Source organism: Erpetoichthys calabaricus, chromosome 11 (genome assembly GCF_900747795.2).
Source record: "Erpetoichthys calabaricus chromosome 11, fErpCal1.3, whole genome shotgun sequence".
Taxonomy (NCBI): domain Eukaryota; kingdom Metazoa; phylum Chordata; class Cladistia; order Polypteriformes; family Polypteridae; genus Erpetoichthys; species Erpetoichthys calabaricus.
Window position 1 is genome coordinate 60397645 of NC_041404.2, and position 24971 is coordinate 60422615.

A 24971-nucleotide genomic window follows, 5' to 3' on the forward strand; every position below is an offset into this window, starting at 1 on the left:
GGCACATTTATCAAGGAAAAAAGAAATTAAAATATTTCCTGGTGCTTTTAAATGGTGTCTTGGACGTTTATTTAGTGGGCATGAGGAGAAACATCGCCCTCCAGTGTCACACAATTTATTACGTTTTACTATTTTTTACTATGGTTAATTACTCGCTGTAATGTAAAAGATTTAGGTCTATTATGCATATGTAACAATTCCCATGAAAATAACAATCTGTTTAAATTGTACATCCGCTTCCCCATACGCGAGCGGCAGATCAGCAAAGTGGCTAGCACGGGGTGACCAAAGCAAGCAGGGGGTAGAGCCCCATAGTAAATTAAAAAAAAAAATGGATGGATGGATGGCTGGTTGGGTAGAAGCAACAGAAATGCAGCATCTACAGACTTGAAGATCCTCTTGGAAAAGACCAGATACCAAAACCCGAAAGAGAGAGAAAGAAAAACAGAATTTACCTGTCCAGCCATTTTCTAAACTTGCTTTTCTAGTGCAGGGCTGTGGGAAACCAAAGTCAATAGAGTAACATTGGGCATAAGACAGGAACCAGCTTCCAAGACACGGCCACATTTACTGGACTAACAAAAAGAGATTAACCAAAGTCCCAAATGGAAACCAATACATACATGAGTAGATCATGCAGGTTCCACACAGAAGGGTACACTAACTCGTGTAAGGAACGGCCAGCAGCTCAACTCGGCCAGGAAGCCACGAGAATGGAATGATGGGAAGGCAGATACTTTTGGACACGGCCTCCCCTAATACGCTAGATGGCAGCTCCCCTGGAGTGTAGCCATGCCCCAGATTCCCACAGGGCATCCTGGGACTTAGAGTTCGCTATCTCAGCCCTGTTGGGTGCCACCAGGGGGTGCTGTGCTCTTCTCACTAGGCTGGCACTCGGTGTGCATCTCGTTCCATGGGTTGTGTAAAATAACAACCCAGAAGGTACTGGGCGTGGTCCGGCTTTGGATTTTCATAATTCCACCCATGACGACCAATGCACACAGACAAATAAACAAGAATGTATCCTTAACTTGAGAAAACCGCATAAAATTCTCTGATCAAGTATGTGATTTCTGGTTTACTTTTGTTGTCACAAGCCTGCCTCAGAAACTCGGACAGGACGTTTTCTTAAATCAAAACCTACTTCAAAGTGCAAACTTTAAAGGTTTTTTCTTTAGGGAATCTCAGCTCCATTATAAAATGGAAGAGCAAGCAAAACATTTTTTTTTAATTTATAAAATATGCCCCACTTTAGAACAACAAAGCATTTATTTATATAGCACATTTTCTTACAAAGAATGCAGTTTCATGTGGCAGACAATCATAGGGAAGAAATAACTTGGTCTTGAAAAATATCAAACTTATTCTTTAAGTAACAATAAGACTCTTAGATTACAATGACATAATGAAGAGAGTACATACGCTCTTAAAAATATTAGTTAAAAGATGGCACAAGGAAAATACAAACACCTAACTCCAGTTCTCTCATCCTTACACTGGCTCCTGGTTTTCTTATAATATAAACATTTATGCGTGGAAGTGTGGATGTCTGTCAATCTGTCTGGCCCCAAAGTGAGAGGTGGAGTCAGGGTAAGGGCTCCACCTCCAAGGATACAGGCGAGCATGTCGGCAAAACGAAACCTCAGAAGAAAGATAAAGTCGCTTAGCCGCTAATACACAAGCGATGCAAGCACGTCGGCAAAACAAAACCACCTAGGATAGAGATGCCCAGAGTAGTTCCTTTCAATTACCTGACATCTCTACATTTCATTTTTTTTTCCTGACGATTTCAATAGTTTCTAGGACCCCAGGCTTTTTACAGCACGGGCTTACACAGCTAGTAACATATAAAGCCTTAAATGGCCGAGGTCTGGCTTACTTATCTGAACTTATCATGACTTACAAACCAGAGCACACATTAAGATCTCAAGATGTCGCTGTTGTGTCTACAAAGTACACTGTTTCTCACTTCCTAGAACGCTCTTTACTTTTTAAGTCTCGAAATCACAACAATCGAAGGTGCGCGCTATTCTCACACATGCGCAAATACATATGTGCTCACTTTCCATGCGTGCATGCAATTACCATTACAAACATCATGTTATCCAACAGTCGGCCTGCTTATGATTCCAATGAGTAATAAAATAACAGGGGGAGGTTCACCTTTTAGTTACAGGGCCCCTAAACTGTGGAATGGTCTGCCTGCTACTATAAGAGATGCCCCTTTGGTCTCAGCTTTTAAATCCAGGTTGAAGACTCACGACTTCAGTTTAGCACACCCTGACTAGAGCAGCTGATTAACTGTACAGACTGCATCTCTGTTGTTAGTCATTAGCACTAAAACATAAGGAATATGATAGTTAGAATTTGTTAGTAACCCTCACCTATTCTGTTTCTCTTCCTGGTACTCAAATATGGCACTTGGTGCCACTGCCCACCTGCCGAGTTGTTTTGCCTGCCTAAGGTAAAGTCATCTCTGATGGAGGATAGCAGGAATCGTCGGGTAGAGGGGTCCTTTCATCGGATTGGCTGGCCCGGCACTGACTCAGTTGTGGAATGGCCAAATGGGGGAGAGGCAGCTTGATGGCTGAGGTCTCCAGGACTCGGAACAAATCCAAATCATATTATGGGATATCAACTTCTGTTAAATTCTGCTCCGTACTTGTAATATTTTTATTTTTATAGTGTACTGAGGATTACATGTGTTCTGTTCTGTGTATTGTATTGACACCCTTTTTTTGACACCCACTGCACGCCCAACCTACCTGGAATGGGGTCTCTCTTTGAATTGCCTTTCCCGAGGTTTCTTCCATTTTTTCCCTACAAGGGTTTTGTCTCGTCTTCTAAGAGAGTCAAGGCTATGTCAAAAGGCAGGGCCTGTTAAAGCCCATTGTGGCCCTCCTTGTGTGATTTTGGGCTACACAAAAAATAAATTCTATTGTATTGTACTTGTAGAACCACTGCTTGGCAAGGAGCCATTTCATTTTGGGAAAGGTTCTTTGCATGTCAAATTGGTTCTTTCAGCTCTGATAAAGTTCCTAATATGTGTACAAAACAGAAATCCTTAATGTAGAGTAGGCTAAGATTTAATACTAAAGTGAGGGCTGCTGTTGACATAGTTGCACCTGAAAAGACAGTTAAAAAATCTTCTAGCATTGTTATACCTTGGAAGACCCAAAGAGTGTCTGATTTAAAGAGAACATGCCGTAGAGCTGAGCGTAAATGGAGGAAGACTAAACTAACTATTGACTATGAGATATTAAAAGTTAAAATAACAGAATACAATAACACAGTCCGTCTTGAGAGGCGCTGCTATTTCTCTAAGATTATAAATAACAATGCTAGTAATCCCAGAGTCTTATTTTCGACAATTGATCATCTGTTAAACCCAGGTAACTCAAAGGAATGCCTCCTAAGTACTTCCAGTAAAACCTGTGAGGCTATCGCTGTATTTTTCAATCAAAAAATTAATGATATTAGAAATAACATAGTATATCTCCCCAACACTAAGGATCCCCCGAAACCCCAGTACTCCATAATAAATAAATTAGAGTCTTTCACTAGGATAGATTTACCTGATTTACATAAAATAATTTCTCAAATGAAACCATCCACCTGTGCCCTTGACCCAATACCAACAAATTTTTTCAAAGAAGTATCGGGTGTGCTTATTGATAATGTTCTTGACATAGTAAATTCGTCATTAGATACGGGGGTCTTCCCAGACTGTCTTAAGACTGCGGTAGTTAAACCCCTACTTAAGAAAAATAATCTCGACCCCTCTGCTCTTGAAAATTATAGACCCATCTCTAACCTGCCTTTCTTAAGTAAAATTCTAGAGAAGGCAGTCATTATGCAGTTAAATGAGTACCTCAATAAACATGATATTCTTGATAAATTTCAGTCAGGTTTTAGAACAAATCACAGCACAGAAACTGCACTCGTTAAAGTAGTAAATGACTTGCGGGTAAATGCAGACAGAGGCCATTTATCTGTTCTCATCCTCTTAGATCTGAGTACCGCATTTGACACCATTGATCATAATATTCTTAAGAATCGCCTTAGTCAATGGGTGGGCCTCTCTGGCAGTGTCTTAAACTGGTTTGAATCCTACCTGGCAGGGAGAAAATTCTTTGTTAGTTGTGGTAATTATAACTCAAAGACACATGATATTCTATATGGTGTTCCACAAGGCTCTATCCTGGGTCCGTTGCTCTTCTCAATCTACATGCTTCCATTAGGTCAGATTATCTCGGGACATAACGTGAGCTACCACAGCTATGCTGATGACACACAGCTGTATTTATCAATAGCACCTGATGACCCCAAATCTCTTGATTCGCTAACACAATGTCTAACCTGTATCTCAGAATGGATGAAAGTTAACTTTCTCAAATTAAATAAAGAAAAAACCGAAATCTTAGTGATTGGCAATAATGGATACAATGAGGCTATTAGAAATAAACTGGATGCATTAGGATTAAAAGTCAAATCGGAGGTAAAAAGCTTAGGGGTAACCGTTGATTGTAATCTGAATTTTAAATCGCATATTAATAAAATCACTAGGACAGCTTTTTTTCACCTAAGGAACATAGCAAAAGTTAGACCTCTTATATCATCGAAAGATGCAGAGAAATTAGTTCATGCGTTTGTCTTTAGTCGGCTAGACTACTGTAATGCACTCCTCTCAGGACTACCCAAAAAAGACATCAATCGTTTGCAGTTAGTGCAGAATGCAGCTGCTAGAATCCTTACCAGGAAAAGAAAATCCGAACACATTTCTCCAGTTTTGATGTCACTACACAGGTTACCTGTGTCATTCAGAATTGACTTTAAAATTCTGCTTATGGTTTATAAAGCTTTAAATAATCTCGCCCCGTCTTATATATCGGAATGTCTGACACCTTATATTCCAAATCGCAACCTCAGATCCTCAACTGAGTGTCTCCTTAGAATTCCAAGAGCAAAACTTAAAAGAAGTGGTGAGGCGGCCTTCTGCTGTTATGCACCTAAAATCTGGAATAGCCTGCCAGTAGGAATTCGCCAGGCTAATACAGTGGAGCACTTTAAAAAACTACTGAAAACACATTACTTTAACATGGCCTTCTCATAACTTCACTGTAATTTAATCCTGACACTCTGTATATCCAATTCATTATAATAACTATTCATTCAAAATTTGTACTAACCCCTACTCTCTCTTCTGTTTCCTTTTCCGGTGTCCTATTGGTGGTGGCTTGTGCCACCACCATCTACCCAAAGCACCATGATGTTCCAACAATGATGGATGGATTAAAAGCCAGAAGTCTGTATAACCATCAGCATCAAGTGACTCCGTGAGAACCCTAACTACAAAGAGGACTATTTCATTTATGTTAGGTAGAATGCCCAAAGGGGACTGGGCGGTCTCGTGGCCTGGAACCCCTACAGATTTTATTTTTTTCTCCAGCCTTCTGGAGTTTTTTTTTGTTTTTTCTGTCCACCCTGGCCATCGGACCTTACTCCTTTTTATGTTAACTAAGGTTGTCTTATTTTAATTTCTTATTTGTCTTTTATTCTTCTTTTCTTCATTATGTAAAGCACTTTGAGCTACTTTTTGTATGAAAATGTGCTATATAAATAAATGTTGTTGTTGTTGTTGTACCTAGACAGATAGTGACAGATAAGGAAAACCGAAGCTTAGTCTTTCTTATTGTATGTAGCAAGAGTCCTTTTAAAATCATGAGCCCATCAGTCTTTAACACATCTATTTTCATCTCTTTATGGTTATGTAAAGGAATCTGTTACAGATTGTGGCAGATAGCCGGGACCCATACCTGGCCGGGATACCCCTTTGGCACTGAATCCGGTGGAGCAGACATGGGCTGCACACTACGTCTCCCGGAACGCTTGGTGGCAGCCCCCTCTTGGGTTGCATCAGGGCCACAATCATGGAACACTGGAGCTCAGTCCTGTTGGGCTCCATGGCCACCGCCAGGAGGAGCTGCATAGCTTCCTGAGCCCGTGAGGACTGTGATGCAGCCACACCCAGAAGTGCAACCTGAAGTAGGTCAACGAGCACCTGGAGCACTTCCGGGGGTGCTATAAGAGGAGCCTGCAGACAATACTTGGGGCGAGAGTTGGTAGGAGAACAAAGCTGCCTGGGAGGATTGGAGGAAGAAACTTTAGTTTTGTTTCTGCTTTTGTGTGGTCGTGGTGACGGGACTGTGTAGTGCCTGTGGGATACGGGGAAGACATGTCCCACGGGTGAAGAAGAAAAATAAAATCTTTTTCTTTGGTTTGTACACGTGCCGCCATTGTCAGTCTGTGTCGGGTTGGGCGCCTATATAGTGCCTTATCACAAGGTCTAAATCAATAAAGCTTCTCCCTGCAATCTTCATAGGATTGGTTCTTTTAGGAACCAAAAATGTTTTCCCTGTGGTATCTCTCTGAAATACCACTTTGTCGTTGTACTCTTTTTTAAGAGGGTAGAAGAGAGAAGCATGAACAAAATGATTAACTCAATACTTTCACTTACAGTTCATAAGCAGAAGTGTAGAAAACTACATACCACTTTCTTTGCAATGGAAAAACAGTGCCACCCAAAACACACTCGCCACAAATGAAGAATGACTCCTTGTAACTTTACTTCAATTCCTCCAGTTTCTTCATTACATCCAAAAATAACCTGTGGAACAAAAAACAAGTTTTAAGTTAATATTATTTATTATAATTATTTGTTCATTGTACAAACCCACTTAATTCAGGGCAGAGGCATGGAACGCTAGATCAGGAAAAAAAAACAGGAGCCTGGGCCTTGTAATACACACACACACACACACACACACACACACAACCATCCACACTCATACAGTAGATTAAGAGTCACCAGGTAAACCTGAATGGAACGTCCCTCAGACGTGGGAGGAATCTGAATAACTGAATAAAACCTATAAGGTCACAGTGAAAACATAAAGAAATTCACACACACAATGGCCTCTGTGCCATCCAATCTGATATACTATAGTTATAATACAGGGTTATTCAAAAAGAAAGCTCCTGTTTTAAACAAATTAATTCTTGTAATATTTAACTCATAAATATATGACTTAGTGTGCAAGTTCAATCTCTGTCTTTACAAACCCTCAAGGTGCGCCCCTCTTGTCACAAGACACACATTGAAATGGTAGTCCTATTCCTACCACACTTGTTTCAGCATATTCTGTGTTACTGCTTCATCAGCAATCTCAACAGGTCTCTTTCAGTTCCTGGAGATCTGTGGCAATTTGTTTCATGTGTCTTTAATATAAGACATTTCAGGGTGTCAGGTCAAAGGGACATACAAAGATTCTTTTTGAATAACCCTGTACTGTGATGGAAGATTATAATAAATGAAGAGCTTAGTTTCCAAGGCTGGTAACTATAATTGGAAAATTAACTTGCAACATATTGTCACTGTGTGGCACCACGATAAGTGAGAAGAACAAGTTTACCTTGAAACTTGAGCATTGATGCTCTTTAACTCAGTAGTATACGCTCAGTGCCTTAGCTATTCAGAGACATGTTTTCAAGCAAGAAGACCCCATTACATGTTATTAATATATAATAATACAGCAATGATATTCAGATATGAATGGCACCATATAATAGGTAGATAGATAGATAGATGTGAAAGGCACCATATAATAGATAGATAGATAGGAAAGGCACCATATAATAGATAGATAGATAGATAGATGTGAAAGGCACTATATAATAGATAGATAGATAGATAGATAGATAGATAGATAGATAGATAGATAGATAGATCAATCTGCCATGGTCAAGATGCAAGCTCATCCCCAGACACACTTAACACCCACATTTTCAGAATGCAGTGGCATATCTGGTGTTCAACCAGCCAAGGCGGGCAAATGTCACTCTTCTTTTTAGATCACTATGTTGGCTCCCCATGGTGTCAAGTATTAAGTTCAAATCTTAAGTGCTGTCTAGGGAGTAAGTCACTGTGTTGGCGCCTTTATACATGGAGTCACATCTGAGGTACTCTGCCTCTTCTAGAAGCAGTCAGGTCTGCTGATGAACGGTGCTTGGTGATGCCACTTCTGCCTGGCATCAAATCTCAATCCACACTCTTTCCATGTGTAGCTCCTATCTGGTGGAACAAACTGCCCACTTCCATCTGAAATTCTGACTGCTTAAATGTGTTTAAGAAGAGATTAAAGCTGTTGAAGGCTCTCTTGCTTGGTGCAGTTCACTGTCTGGTATTAACTGCCAGTTCCTCTAATTGTCACTCGATTGTATTGTTCTGAACTCTTCACAATGTGATGATCCATTTTACAGCCTTGATCTGTAACAATTGTTCCCAAACCAGTTGTCGTTGTTTGTGTTGAGGGGGGTTTGAGTTGAGAACCTTAAGCCCCTGATCCTTTTGTCTATTTTGTAAATGCATTTATACATAGTGTATATATATCAGAAAAACTGGACCCCCAAGGAGGACCAGCTCCCCAATGCCACCAGACTCCCAAATGCAAAAAATGTGCAGAAACCCCAAGATAACTCGAATAAGCAGTTAAGTAAAATCTCAAACATGTCAAGAGGAGGAAGAAGATGCCGACATAGGGTATAAGACCCTCACGCCATCAAATCCAAGAAACCCCCCTGTCCCAAAACAGTCTCCCAGACTGATGCTTACTCCATTACATTGACCTCCTTTGTAAGTCACTGTGGATTAAAGCATCTGCTAAGCAAATAAATGTCAATTAAATGTGACAATACACTGTGCTACTGCAGGCGAGCTAACTGTACTCAAAATCGTTCAAAACTTAACACTCTTCATATAGGCTAGTGCACCTCCTTATTCGAGCGAGACACTCTCAATCGAGATGATAACAGCAATAATAAATAAATAAAGTCGATCGAGGCGAGTGCCTCGTCTGTCTGTCCCAGCGTGCCATGAAGAGCAACTTTGATTTTGAGAATAAAAGTAAATTGAATAAAATTTCGAAACGGTTTGGTGTTGTTTCGTTTAAACTATACGACTGAACAATGGGAAACACTTGGAATAAGAAAACTAGGAAAGACAACCAAGGTGGACCTGCACTCTGTAGACACCGTGTTCGAGAATGTTCACCTGTTGCAATAAATCAAAACTAGCCCTGTCCGTACAATAACAGTCTCAACATGTTAACAGCTTTACTTACGACCTCAGCAGACCGGAGCACTTGTGCCAGCTTTCGTTGTCTGCTTTCCCTTAGGTTTAAAGCCGCGACATCGCGGCTGAGACCTGAGCGGGAAACCACAAAGCGCATGCGCGCGCCCGGGAGAGAAAGAGAGAGAGAGAGCGAGAGCCTCAAACTTTAGCTGGAGTTTCCGCCCGCGTTGCAACGAGCGTCGGACGTCCCTCGCGCTGTCTTCTTGTTCCGCCTCACTTTGAGCGGCAGGCTGGCAAATAAACGAAGTCGACGGGAGACTTTTATTTGAAGAACATAAAGGCACCATGGGCAGCCAAGGGCCGTCTAGATTCCATAGGCCTATGTTCAAATCTCGCAATGTCTGTCGTCCTACACGGCGGATATCTTAAAACGGGTGGTGTGGCAGGTTCTCCACAACAGATAAGCCTTTTCTGTGCTTTTGCAATTGAACAGTTGCTGCTTGAGGTATATCTCAGGACTTTGGCAAACAGCTTGAGGCAGATGATGGAGGTGTCGTTTGAACAGAAGCCTGAAGCTCAGGTACTATGATTTTATCTTGAACAGTATGGCAGTGACAGTGCCTCCTTTCCATACAATGAATTGAAGAGGCTGTCAGCACTGTAACAACAAAGGTTGGACAGCCCTGACATTTGCCTTCTGTGCTTTGAAGTGCACAAGTCCTTGGGGTGACAATTCAGTGCCCAATTCAGATGCCAGTGCGGTACCTGGAAAATGGTGGTTCCTGTCATGGCCACACCTGCCCATGTTTATAAAGTACATGCTGGTTCAGTAGCAACAGCTCCTCTGTAGTCCACTCTGATGTAAAACACTTACCATCTCGGCAAGATGCAGCATAACTGCAGAGACTTCTTGGATGAGTGTAAGCTAAAAAATAAATTGGCTGCAGCACACGTTGAAGTCCCACAGCTGAAGTGTCAGCCTGACCAGCAGGCTCTGCACACAAAAGTTAACTCACATTGAAATCAGGAAGGTGAGAATGAGAAAACATCTGACAGTAGAAAAAAAATGGAGCTTAGACCTGGAAACATCACCTAAGACTGAATCATGGGTAAGTCGGAAGAACGTTCCCAAATAATGTCTTAAGTTGGAAGAAGTTTCCTAAATAATCCCTCTAATGGAATGAATGTGTGGGTGACATGAAGAGGGGTTAGTACTGTTACACCATGGCTCAAAAGTCCAATGTTTGTGTCCTTGGCCTGGGAACTCTGTCTTTGTCTGTCTGTCTGTCTGTCTGTCTCTCAGTCTCTCTCTGTCTCTGTCTTTTTCTCTCTCTCGGTCTGTCTCTCTGTTTCTCTCTCTGTGTCTCTGTCTTTGTCTTTCTCTCTCTCTTTGTCTGTCTGTCTGTCTTTGTCTGTCTCTCTCTGTCTGTCTTTGTCTGTCTGTGTGTCTCTCTCTCTCTTTGTCTGTCTGTGTGTGTCTCTCTCTCTGTCTGTCTGTGTGTCTCTATCTCTCTCTTTGTCTGTCTGTGTGTGTCTCTCTCTCTCTCTTTGTCTGTCTGTGTGTGTCTCTCTCTCTCTCTTTGTCTGTCTGTGTGTGTCTCTCTCTCTCTCTTTGTCTGTCTGTGTGTGTCTCTCTCTCTCTGTCTGTCTTTGTCTCTCTCTGTGTCTCTCTCTCTCTGTCTGTCTTTGTCTGTCTGTCTGTCTTTCTCTTTCTGTGTGTCTCTCTCGCTCTTTGTCTGTCTGTCTCTCTGTCTGTCTCTGTTTCTCTCTCTTACTGTGTCTCTTTCTCTCTCTGTCTTTGTCTGTCTCTCTGTCTGTCTGTGTGTCTCTCTTTCTGTCTGTCTGTCTCTGTGTCTCTCTCTCTCTCTGTCTGTCTGTCTCTACTTTCTCTGTTTTTCTCTCTGTCTGCCTCTCTCTGTGCGTCTGTCTCTGTGTCTGTCTTTCTGTGTGTCTGGTTTTCTCTCTGTTTCTTTCTCTTTCTGTGTGTCAGTCTGTCTGTCTCTCTCTCTGGAGTTTGCATATTCCTTTCATACCTTCATGAATGCCTTAGAGGGGTGGCACGATGTCCTATAGTCCTAAATATCCAACATGTAAAGTCAATGGTAGGGCTGGCAGATTAAATAATGCCTCCTGAGGCAAAGTACATTTTGGCTGTCCAATTGCTCATATATTCTTAGCAGGCATTATAGAAAAGAATATTTAAAGCATATTTTCAAGACTGATGATTTACATATACTCAAAGACAATCATAAAGTATGTATGAGAGCAAGCATTATAGGTCTTAATGCACGCAAGGGTTAAATCATAAAAATGCTTGCACCTTTTTTTTATTTTTTATTATTTTTTAACAAGCTGGAAAACTACCAATATTTCATGAGTTGAGGTCAAGTGTGAAGAGAGGGACTCCTAAGCAAGCCCCCCTCTTCTCCAGGGGGCGAGTGCGAGCCAAGGACTAGATATAATGGTGGCAGGAATTGGACGGGTTGAAGGAGAGTAGAAGGCCTGCCAGGAGGCCATAATAGATAAGGTAAAGTGCTATTATGCTCATTAGACTAGGAACTATTGGTAGAACTAATTAGAGCTTAGAACCAAGGTGACGGGAAATTGGAGTCAGGTAGGAGTGAGGTAAATGTTTCGATAAGAACTGTAGTAAAAATAAGGTTTGCCCATCACTGGGGGCTCAAGTCATCTGAACTGAGTCTGTATGTGTGCCATACAATGAAGCCTGATTCTGCTGCCTGTCCTGAGACTCCGAGTGCCTACTTTGGAGCTGAGGGTGCCCGTGCTGCCTAATCCTCTTCAACAGCATTAGACTGTAGTCTTAATTCACATGCAGTACGTATTGCTGTACAGGCTTTGCAAAGCAATACATTCCCTGAACATCAGACAAAAAGACAAAATAAAATCAATAAATCATTAACTAACCTATGTTTTTAAGAAAAAATATAAACAGTAATAAAGATTTGCTTTAAAGCAATAAAACACACAATGTAAGTATTGTTCATGCCACCCTTACCAAAGTGGCACCTGAAGCAAATGCCTAATTCCCCACTCGACAAGCCTAACAGTGTGGGTAGGGGGGCTTGACATAGCATTTAAGGGTCATTCAGCCAGGCTAAGCCCCCCTAGAGCCTGACATGTTCACAGCCCTAAACTGGTCCATGTCAAGAGTGCGAGTAAGAGTGCCCTGTGACAAATTGGTGTACCATCAAGGGCTGGCACCTTCACTGCTCGCAATGTTGTTTATATAGACCGCAGTCTGGGTCCTCTGTGCGTAAAGTGTTTGTTATGACCAGTTTCACAATTGGTCACCAGTTAATGGAGATGTTTTGTGGTAAGGTATAGTAATTCAACATAAGGAAAACAGAAGTTTTCATAGCTTTACTCACTAATTATGGATGGTGCCAGAGAGTGGTGATGTGTTGTCTGTTTTACTACATGCAAATAAAAATGCCACTGTACTCTACAATATTAACAGTAATATAGATATTTAAATCAAATTTATCTCAGTATTTTATTACCGTATATACTCATGTATAAGTCAGATCTTGAAACCTGAAAAATCGATCATAAAATCAGACCCCAACTTATAAGCCCGTTCAAAAATGCGACAATTTTTCTTGCCTCCTCTAATCTCGCACCAGTTTCTCAGACGCATCGAATTTTGTTGCAGCAGCACAGTTACCAGTTTTTTTCGCTGCTTCAATGATGTTTAATTTAAAACCAGCTTCATATTTTCTTCTGATCGAACGCTCTATCGTAGATGAGGGATGCTCTTACGATAAAGGTGTGTGAGGTGGCGAGATACACAAAACACTGCAAACATCGCTTCACAGTAGTTTGGGTAATACTGTGTGGTCGCGTAGGCACAAGAGAGAGAGAGAGAGAGAGGTTAGGCGCACCTGCTGATACAGCGCATTGCCGCACCCACATAGGAAAAAAAAAAAAGGCTGTGTGCTCCGTAGTTACTCTCTCAGGTGGGCGTTCGCATATCATAATCTCTTGGACCAATAGCGTGAGTTTTCCTGCATTTGACTTATACGACCGACATTATAAAATACCAGAAATTATACGGTAAAATCAAGCCCCGACTTATTCGCGGGAGAACTTATCTGCGAGTATATATGGTAGTTGGTCATTTTCTTCTTCTCTTACTCAAAATTTTGAAAAAATCAGTAGTGTAAATATTTGTATTTTTTGTGTTGTTTTTAAGTTCTCAAGTCTCCTTTGTCATTTTCCTCAGGACGTTAGGATTACAGGCAGAAAGCTAAAGCTCTGTGGTAGAATCTGCTGTTTGTGTCCCAGCAGTGCTGCTGTCTTGGGAAGGTGTAAACAGAATATAAGTTTAATGTTACTGTGCTCTGTACAAAAACCAACTCACATGTACAGGCCAGGCCAAAGTTAGCACACAGGGGCTCTCAGCATTTAGAACTGCTAGGCAAGCATTTGAAGAGAGAAAGGTACAACTACGAAAGTGGGCATTGTACTATTTCTGTATGTTAGAGATGAAATTGAATCCTCTCCTGCCCTTATTTGGAACCTAAGTAAAGGCCTACACTTGGAGAAGACAGTATGAAAGACTTGGACAGCAGCTAAATACTTTGATGTGATATCATCATCTGTCCTGAAAAGCCTTCCAGCGCAGCGATGAAAGATGGCAGACTGTATAGATCAAGATCCCACCTTGGTATTGTCTTTGCTATACGCTTCCCGTCTGTAATGCCGCGTAAATCGTCAGTAAAGAAAGCTAAGTTATTTTCTCTTACAGTATGTGATTGTTACCGCCGTATCACTATGGGAGGGATACTGCCTTTTAATATCATACCTACTGTATATAGTTTTCGGGTTACTTAAAAAACCACAATTATAAAAGAACTTATTCCAACTAGGGAGGTAACGCCCCCCTAAAAGGTAACAGAAGGCTAGCAGCATTTAGGGGGCGCACTACTTGCAGTCCCCAAGGTCCTGAGTTTGCATCACAGCAGTGAGGACAGCAGCTGGAGGGAAGCAACACACCGAGTGAATTCCTCAGCAGACACATACATAATTTAACAGGATCTGATGGCCACAAGTATACAAATGTATGCACTGGCATAGCAAACAGATTGTGCAAAGCACAAGGTCCTTAGGGCGCTCACTCGGGGCCATATAGATTTTTTTTAAAAAATTTTGAATAACTTAACTAAAGCAGCGGTTTCACAGTCTTGATGCAGTGGCTTCAACGTTCAGTGTCTTGTTACCATCAACTCTGACCTTGATGGCTGACGATGAATTGTATGCTGCTGCCAATCTTCTCGTTGAATGCTATAGCACTGACATTTCACTGGCATTTTGCGCTCAGTTGTTGTCATTTCGTGCTTGTTTTCAATCTATCCTGTCAACCAAGTTGACTGTTTTTGAAGTAGCTGAACTGTTGCTGATAGATCACTGTGCACCGTCCTCTACTTTCAGTGACGTCTGCACGGCTTACATGTTACTGCTGACTACGCCAATGACTGTTGCTGCATGTGAACGATCGTTCTCCAAGTTAAAACCCATCAAAAATTACCTCAGAAGTGCCACGTCGCAAGACAGACTTAGTGGCTTGGCTGGTCTCTCAATCGAAAACAAGCGTGTCAGACAACTTGACTTGTCAAACATCGTTGAGACTTTTGTGCAACAGAAGGCACGCAAGTGAGTATTTTAAGTGATATTAGAAGTAATTTGATTTGGGACTTGTCAGTCAGTTCCATTTTTGTAAGCTTTAACAGTTTAACAAATCTGTAATCTGTTTTATTGTATACCTTAGTATGGCTTGCTGTGCATTAGTGTCACTACCGTGAGGATTTGTGAAGGTCACCACTTTATGATGTGTATTTTCTCAGAACTTGTGTAAAACAGGTCGATTGTGTAGTAATATCCTGTCAGCCGGTGTTGTCATTTTAATTTGTTACAAACTGTAATGGCTTCATTTTGTAGCACAGAACAATTTCTACTTTGTAGCTTACGTTACATTTTAATCATCTGGTTTCACAATGTTGTCTTGAAAAAGTAAGCAGGTCGACATTTATGTACTACGACTACCTACACCTCCCATATTCCATTCCCACAATTTACTTTATTTTTGCTAACTTACAGCGGCTGTAATAAAGCGATTTACAAAGTTATCACAAATTTCATTAGAGAGATGGTTTGTTTGTCACCAGAGTGTGATCTGATAGTGATGCGGTCCTGGACGACACTGCCCAGCAAATTCGTTTCCCTGTACAATGAAATTCTTTCTTTGCTGTCCACACCAAATGACAAAACTAACATGTAAAGATAAACATAAATAATAGTAGCAGATAGATAACAGAGGCAGCATAAAGTATAAAAACAGAATAGAAATATAAAGTGTAATGTGCAGGTAGGTGTGTGATGGACAAGTCAAATACAGTTGTGTGAGGTCGATAGAATGAGGTACAACACCGTTATAAACTCCAGTCAGTTATTTAGGGGTATAATGGCCTTAGGAAAGAAAGAGTTCTTTAGCCTAGAAGTCCTGAATTTCATACTCTATACCTCCTGCCTGAGGGTAGAAGTGTGAACAGTTCGTGTTGGGGTGGGTGGGGTCCCTGAGGATCGAGTGCAGTTCTCCTGCAAACTCTGCAGTTGTAGATGCTCTGCAGAGAGGGCAGTGGGATCCTGGTGATCTTCTCAACAGTCTTTACCACTTCTCTGCAGGCGTTTGCGGTCCATGGCACTAGTGTTGCCATACCACACGGTGATGCAGCTGGTCAAGATGCTCTCAACAATGCAGCTATAAAAGTTGCTAAGGATCTTAGTCGACATACCAAACTTCCTCAGCCTCCTCAGAAAGTACAGCCGCTGTTGAGCCTTCTTGACCAGCTGTGTGGTGTTAAGTGTCCAAGTGAGGTCCTCACTGATGTAGACGCCCAGGTATTTAATGCTGCTCACCCTCTCCACTTCAAGCCCTAGGATCAGATTGTAAATACATTACTGAGAGTCATGCCAGGCAGGAGGGGCCCACCTCATGGCGCTGCATGGGGGCCTTCAGCAAGCCAGCTACGCCACTGAACGTATGTCATTGTGTTTTCTTTTCCCCCCCTTTAATTCATTTTCATTTCAAGCACACAGAAGTCCACAGTTGCTAACAGCATATCCAAAATGAGCATCTTTTACCGTTTTTGTAATCTGGACTTCTTTACGAAATTACTGCGTGATTTGCTTTGCTGTCTCACAGCAGCACTAGGGAGATGATTTTGAATGTCAGTCTTTTGACTATGTTTGTAGATTTTGCTTAGCCTCTCTATGTACGTACAGTACGTGTTGAACACTTTGGTTTCCTGTGAAATGTGTGCATTGTGAATAAATGTGCGCTTACAGCATAACCTGGCCCTGTATGAGTAGCTGCATTCTACGATGCAGTGGCCCAAATCTGCAGGGGACCCCCTAATGAAACAAATAATCATAAAATGGCTGAAAGATTGCTTTGCACTATTAGAACATGCTTCTTGATATCTGTTCTATGCCGATTTCACAGACTGTCATCTTCATACAAGACCGCCGTGTAAATTTTTAGTTTTTTCCATCATTCCTTCATTCTCTGGTATATGGCTGTCATATTTACTGTATGTGTCTCTATTATAAAAAAAACTTTTGGAAGGAGACGAGACGTGATTTACTTGGAGACACTTTAATGTCCCGTGAGACAAAAAGGACAGCTGCTGTACAGGCTTTTAAATGTTTGAAGTGCTACTCAACATGCAGATTACGCAGCACGGCAGCAGCTGATCGAGCAAAGAGGAGGTTAAAAAAAGCTGTATTTGTTTCCCATTGTATTACCGTTTAAGAGGGGGTTTCGGTGGAGCGACTTTATCTCCTCAGCATGTGTTCAGCCCCCCTCTTCACGACGCGAAGTGGCTGGCTCATAGCTCACCCCGGGGGGGGGGAGGAGGGGGTTTGGGGGTATGGGCGAGTGAAGCGAGCAGGGGGCAAAGCCCCCTAGTACATTCTAATTTACAATATATTCAAATATACTACATTTTGAATATTCGAAACTGAATTGAAAGCTAATGTCTCTATTCACCTCTGTGTTTCTCTAGATTTTGTTATATAGCATGTCATTTTTCAGATCATCATCTTGTATTTGCAAGACAATAATGAAATGGACAGTCTTCTGTCCAGTGTTAAAAAGCATTTTATTCATTTTTTAATGTAAGCTGGCTCTGTGGAACTCCATTATGGTTTACTTTCATTTACCCTTCTAGATGGAGGAGCCACCTGTCAAATGCAGAGCACAGGGATGGTGGTTGTTTGGAGGTTGACATATATTTTGTGTTGTCACATATGCATGCTCCCTTTGTCTGCGTGGGTTTCCTCCAGGTGCTCCGGATTCCTCCCACAGCCTAGAGACATGCAGGTTAGGTGAAGTGGCTATCCTAAAATGGCCCTAGTGTGTGGTTGCGGAGTGGTGACTCTGAGGCTAGGGATCTGCACTGGCAATCAGAAGGTTGCCGGTTCGAATCCCGTATATGCCAATAGGGACTCTACTCTGTTGGGCCCTTGAGCAAAGCCCTTAACCTGCAATTGCTGAGCGCTTTGAGTAGTGAGAAAAACGCTATATAAATGCAAAGAATTATTATTATTATGTGTGTGTGTGTGTATATGTGCTACGATGGACTGGCGCCCCGTGCAGGGTTTGTTCCTGCTCTCGAATAGGCTCTAGCACCCTCCACGACCCTGTTAGATAATGACTGACATTGGCGTGCTTAGTAGACACCTTCATGGATCTGGCATGGTAAGCACTCCCACCCTGGGACGAGACAGGGTGCTGTTGCTAAGTTCTCTTCCTCCTTCTGATCTGCAGATGGAGGGCAGCACCCATTAAGATGTCTAATCACACCTCACAAGCACTTCTGGAGGGCCTACCACTTCTCGGGAGCATTCTAAATATTCTTTCTGAAATTGACCGCTCATTTCAGGACCTGCATTCAAGAGAGACGGTGCTTCTGTAATCCACACCAGCGCATCAGTTTCTTTATTCTTCTTAGTTTTGCACCCGGCATTAAGTGGGGTTTACCGAGGAGGTACCCTAAACTTCAAGTTCCACTTGAATGTGTTAACCAGGCTGCAAACATCGCACCATAATTAGTGAGTATGACAACTTCACTTAACCCTTTAACCGCCAACTCCCTAAATATTCCCCACGCCAGGCGAAATCTGAACAATTTTTGTTTTTTTACTTTTTTACATTTTTTTTACATTTTTTACATTTATTCAAGCAGTATTGACCACTAAATGTTGTGCAAGTTCTAGAAATGGGCAAACACATAATAAAACACAAAATGTACCTTTTCTCAGGCTTCCACAACAATAAACTTTCATCAACTGTAACTGACGGTCCTGGCATGTAGGGCAACTGAAATGCTTCAAATAAATGGTCAATCAAAGGACGTAGCTTGAACAAGCGGTCGCGGTTTGGATCTTTCTTATCTGGCTCATTTCTGTTGTCATTCAAATGAAAGAATTTCAGCAGCAAAGAGAATCGGTTACGTGTCTCAATAAACTGTGCTGCATACAGATTTGTCTGATGAGCAAACTGTCTGATCAAATCAGGTGACACAAACAGCTCATAAAACTGCTCAGCAGTGTAATTGTTTACATCAACAGTAAAGCCACACGTTGCCACAAACGGATGCAGAAAAGGTAGTTCACCTCGGGCAGCAGTCCAGTTGAGATGCTGGGGATACACCCACTCAGCGCCGTCATCCGATGCGCCGTCATTCACAGTATCATGCAGCGCACGTTGCTGATCATCATTGTCGCTAAAATCTTCTTCAGAACTGCTACAATCATGATCAGAATTATTGTCCAAAATCGCCTGCAAAACCTCACTTGAAGTCAGTTTACGTTTCGCCATATTCACAGCTTTCACTTTCGAATCACATCACGTGATCGGCCAATACAAGCGCAGAGTTGTCGAAATACAACGTAGTAATAATACCCACGCCAAACTGTCAGTTGTACTACGCGCCAGGCATTCATATAACCACAGGCAAATGTGCCGGATAATTCCGGCAGTAGGGCGTCAGCATTAAAGCTACGATGCCGGATATATCCGGCAGAGGGCGGTTAAGGGGTTAAATAATTACTTTACCTCAAAACTTGTTTAACTGAAAAATCAACACATTTTCCTCATAACCTAGCAGCATAACAAAAAAGCAGACAAATCAAGTACTGAAAATGATCTTGCATTATTAATTGTTTGTGTTAAGAGAAACATTTGGGCTGTCTTGTTAATGTTATTTCTGCAGTTTGCTGAAGACTAATGTGCAGAGCCATCAAAATAACACTGGCACATTGTAGTTAAAACTATGCATTTATATTTGTATTTGGAATTTGTACTGTGCATACGAGGACTGATTGATCAAAGTTTTATATGTGAACCCAAAAGGGGTGTAATATGGCATTGTGGGGCTGTTTGAACTGTAAACTGAAGAAAGTAGCTTGTGATTGACCAGACACATTACACACGACATGTAAAGTATTTTTAGTACTGACAGCAGAGCCGGGTCTAGAGGTATTTTCACCTGAGGCAGGAGGATAAATTTACGCCCTTGTGTATATAGTTTTTTTATTACTAATAAGTATTAAATAAAAATAAATAAATAAATTTTGTTTTCAAAATCATTAATTATTAAATGAAAAAATCACAGAACACAGTAATAAGTACAATAGTAATAGGAACATAAAATTGCACATATTAAAAATAAAATCACACCAACCTAAACAAAAGAAAAACAAAATAAGTATTACACATGAGATGAATTAGAATATTTAATTTTTCATTAATTTAATTTAATAATGGTGACAAAATAATATCAATAATACTTTAGACAAAACAAAATTTAATCTAATTACAATGAATGAATAATTTAAATATAAAATCTTTTTTGTAAGTTTTACTTTTCTAGCTTTTAGTGAAGCAAATTGATCAATTATTTTATCAAAATGAATTTGTTTTGTCAATTCCTGTTCGACTGATAAAATTGCCATATTTGACATTTTCTCCTGAGCAAGTGAAGATCTTAAATATGTTTTGATAATTTTTAGTTTACTAAAGCTTCTTTCACCAGAAGTTACAGTAACTGGTAGCGTTAGGAATATTCTCAATGCCACTTCTAAATTTGGATAGGAATGAACTAAACTATATTCATGAATCGTTTTTAAAAGATGTAAACTTGTAGCTACTTTAAGGTCTGGAATTAATGGCATTGCCTGATTTTTGAAACTATTACATTACAAGTAAAAATGGAAAATATGCAGGGCATGTTCATTCTATACCACTTACTAGGACGATATCATACAAGGAAACAAGTGTATCGAGCGAGAGTGTCCGATGCAAATCGTCAGTTTGCTTAAGGTATTTGATGAACATTGCAACATACATTTGTTTTTTTTTTCCTTTTTTTTATTTTGTAATTTATTAATTTTCATTTTTCATCAATTTGGCGCCCTTTCCTATTGTTCACCCGAGGCAAGTGCCTCGTTTGCCTCACCCTTGTCCCGGCCCTGACTGACAGATAATTTTTTTCTCTAGATTCTGTGGAAGGCTACGCAGTGTGTAGGGTCCTAAAATTTCCGCCATGTGGAAAACACGGACGGTATCACGTAATTAACGCTTAAAAATGGATTTTAGATTTTAAAACGGAAATGTGCGGAATTTACAGACCGAAGGGGGTGACTGTTACAAAACTTTCCAATAAATTAAACGATTGAATAATCTGTAGTTCTGTCATTCAGATACTATTTTCTAGTTTGTTGTTTTTGAAGCGAATGGTGTTCTTTGTAGAAATCCAGTCGTGCCTCTATCTGTTTGTGCGCGTGTGTCCTGTTATGTTTTCTCGTTGAAAGGCATGTGAATTAGCCAGATGCACAAGACAGAAATGTCGAAGCGAGCAGTATCCTAATTACGTTGAAAATACTAAGAAACACAAGCTTGACTACAAAATTGAGGGCACAGCAATATTCCGGCAACTTTTATGAATCTGGACAACTTTTCTGTAAGTTTTGCAGCATACCATGGACTGGACACGGAAAGATACTTGCAATGGGTTGTATTAAGCTGATGTCATTATCAAAGTATGCGTAAATAAAAACGAGGCAGCGGCCATTTTACCGGGGAATGAGTTGGACGACCATGACTATTGACTGTTGTGTGTTTGGCTATAGTAACAGCAGCAAGAAAAACCTAAGCTAAGTTTCTTTTGTATACCTTCGGTTCGTAAAAATCAAGGAAAAGAAACCGAAGAACTAATGGAAAGGCGACGGAAAGCTTGGCTAAGAGCCATCAATCGGAAAAACTTGAATGACCATACTGTCAGGAAGTGGCACATTGTGTGTTCCGAGCATTTCCTTACAGGTGGGTTAGAGCCACACAAATTTACTTTTATAAATGCAGTAAATAAATTTCAAACTGCAGTTTATCTTTCGGGAATGCTATACTAAGTAAAAAATGTGACGGTGATTACTGACAGCATCAAAAGCTGCTATCTGTTCTACAGTTATAACACATACATACGGAACCACTAGTGCCTTCCAAAATAGGGATGTAAAAGTGACATAAGTTGAAGTAATGAAATGTTAAAAACATCCATACTCCATAGTGAGTTTTTATCTTTAAGTAAATCCATTTTGAAAAGATTATTTGTATTATCGAATGGGTTTCTTTTAATTAAATACAAAGTATTTGCTTTCAATTCCAAATCAGCAGATTCTCTTGTAACTCAGCAAAGCATCTTTTTGACCGGAGCACCAGCATATATGCAGGATGAAGTCAACCCTGACAGGGTTCTTAACGTAAAACTAGGCTATGCTGATGATTCACAAACAGCAATACTTAGTACAGTCAACCGATATATTCGGCAAAAGAGAAGGAATCAATGCCCTACAACTAGTGATTCCAAAAAGTGAAAGGTAAATTTTATGTTTGTCATTCTTGTCTGTGATTAGACTTTACTTGCAATATCGCATTGAACTTTCTGCATCTAACTGAGCGACATACATCTTCGGCATTCCCTGGTAAAATGGCCGCTAAACACAAATTGTGACGTAATATGCATGTAACTTAATATAACCCATTGCAATGACCACGTCAAAACCCATCTCAAGAACAAGGAGAAATTAAGAATCAAAAAGTGTTCCCCTTCAGGTAACAACAGAGGAAACAACAAAATTTTCAGATGCAAGACGCCAGTTTGTGTCCGTGACGAAGGCACATCCTTTCTTCATTAAGCATTGTAAATAAAGAAGCGCGCTACCAGAAAATGAGAGCAGCCTTCATCAAATTCATCTGCCCTGTGTCTTTGAACAACGTATGGACGCCGTTCTTCGAAAGATTCATGGCAAGAAAATATATGTTGTAGTTGATGAAACCACAGTTAGCAGTGACCACGTAGTTCTCATTTTAGTGATAGGCGAGTAAACATTTGGCTGTATGGTAATTCTTTTATGTAGGGAGTTCTAATTGTATGTGATGTATTTACTGTGAATCATTTAACTGATTAAATAATATAGGTATTTAGTCGGTATGAAGTCTTTCCCGTAGAAAAATATTACTAGTGAACGGCACTGGTTGTTAACAGGTTCCCTTTTAAAAATCAACAAGGATGTTTCGTGATTTAATAAATGTTTGGCCTCTCGGTGACGAGAGGCTTGTATTTCTCCAGTGCGCAGTGACTTCCTAAAACAGGGGTCACCAACTCTGGTCCTGGAGGACCACCGTGACTGCAGGTTTTCATCCAAACCCTTTTCTTAATGAGTGACTTGTTTTTGCTGCTAATTCTTTTGAATTCATTCTAATCGACTGGCTCTTGAAGACTCAGGCCCCTTAATTGTTTCTTTTTCCTTATTTAGCAGCCAAACAATAATGAGATACAAAATGAGCCAAAACAACTAGGGCCTCATGTATCAACGGTGCGTACACACAGAAATGTTGCATACGAACGTTTCCATGCTCAAATCGTGATGTATAAAACCTAAACTTGGCGTAAAGCCACGCACATTTCCACGGTACCTCATACCCTGGCGTACGCAATTTCTCCGCTCGGTTTTGCAGACTGCCGGCACTCAGCGTCAAAGCAGTGCTACTGTTCCTGTGTGGTTACTCTTTATTTCTTAGACCCACATTCCTGACGCGGCTTTATAAATACACTTGAAACTAACTGCATATTGTTTATTAGTGTAATGCATCTGATTGTAATTAACCTGCAGCAATATAATGGTCCAGGGAATAGCCATAGTATTCCAAATACCATAACTGCTTTAGCATTGTTACTCTCACTGCATCATCTTCTTCTTTCAGCTGCTCCCATTAAGGATTTGCCACAGCGGATCATCTTTTTCCATATTACTCTCACTGCACCACTTGGAGTATTTGGAGTATCAACGTATCTGAGTGGGGAATCACAGCAGCAGCTGATCGGAAAGAGAATTATCGGTATACAGCATCAAGCAAATGCTTCAAAGCCTTTCGTGTACGGACCTCACGGTTCACAAACAGTTTCATCCCAAGAACTATAAACGCACTCAATCAAGTGATCTTTGTAGAATTGTTTGTACTTAGAAGTACAATTACCTCACTGTAAACTTGCAGTACAGTTATAATATTGCACAACTTGCGCCACTTTATAAATCGCGTATGATGACGATATAATTTTTAAGGTGAAATGCAGAAAAATATGTTGATTATATTATACAGATAAAACTTTAACTTCATTTAAATAATCTGTATTGTTAATAATTAAACATGTGAGGACTCGGTGCCAAAGCGCTAGCTAGTTCACAGATTGCTCTTGCCTTGCGCTGTATTCTTGCTGGTGCTGAAGGATTCTGGAAGGATAGATGGATAGAATAATTAAACACGCACTACAAAGATATTTCAATGTTCCTTAAAAGTTTTGAAGAATTGGTGTTCTAAGCTTACAGATGGCTTAACGTCTATTACAGAGCTGATTGTGTGGCGATTGGGTATTTGGATAAAATAAATTATTTCATCGAATGTCGCACATGGTGCAGCAAGCCTCTTGCGTGAGATATGAACAATCACTGCGCCACCGTGTTCCCATGTTTAATAACATGCTTTCATTCCTATCATCATGAAAAAGATATCACGTATACATCTAAGTATTTTAATTATTCAGAGAGCTGTAATATCGGATAAAGAGAAAGAATGGAAGCACGTAGTGATTCATGCACACAGAGCATATAGAAGATCAAATACAGAACAAAGCATTTAACGTGCTACTTTAGTTACGATGGGATTTGAGAAACTAGTAAAATAAACGATTTTAAGATGAAGTTTATGATGTTCTACTTTAATGACAAAATAAACTACGTGATTAAAGTGGAAATTTCGAGATTAAAGTTGACATTTCGTGCTTTTTTCCCCACAGTGTGCCTATTTTTTTTCTCTGTACCCTAATAAGCTTTCATATGACACTCAGACAGTGGTCTACGACTCACCTTTTCACAGCGACTTTGATATCTGACAACTTCATTTTTATTTCGGGCACTGTGCGACTTTGTGAACTTGAGCTTTCGAGTTTCTCCGACACTATGTCACTGGATCAATTTCCTTTTGTTGATTATACCACTGTTTAAACCAACAAATAGTACGTTTTTCCTTTGCCCCACTTGGTATTCGCTGAAATTCTTGTATTTTCCCCTGTGCTTTTCCCATTGTCTTTTCACAGAAGGCTATTCATATTGATTTGCATATTCAAAGAGGCATAATTCTGGGAGGAGTTGGGGCGGGACAGAAGGCGCGTGCACGTGTGTTACTTTTCACACTGGTCGGGAT

General features: G+C 40.6%; 2 protein-coding genes across 2 annotated transcripts in view; one reads left to right on the plus strand and one right to left on the minus strand.

Moving 5' to 3' along the window:
- The window catches only part of LOC114660449 (toll-like receptor 13), a 49157-nt gene that overhangs the window by 19295 nt on the left and 4891 nt on the right, over positions 1–24971 (minus strand). The window contains exon 2 of the mRNA XM_028813148.2: positions 6551–6667. The gene's annotated coding sequence lies outside the window, so the exon portion shown is untranslated. The remainder of the gene's footprint in view (positions 1–6550; positions 6668–24971) is intronic.
- hdac3 (histone deacetylase 3) overlaps positions 11433–24971 on the plus strand; it is a 477712-nt gene continuing 464173 nt past the window's right edge. The window contains exon 1 of the mRNA XM_051934220.1: positions 11433–11437. The gene's annotated coding sequence lies outside the window, so the exon portion shown is untranslated. The remainder of the gene's footprint in view (positions 11438–24971) is intronic.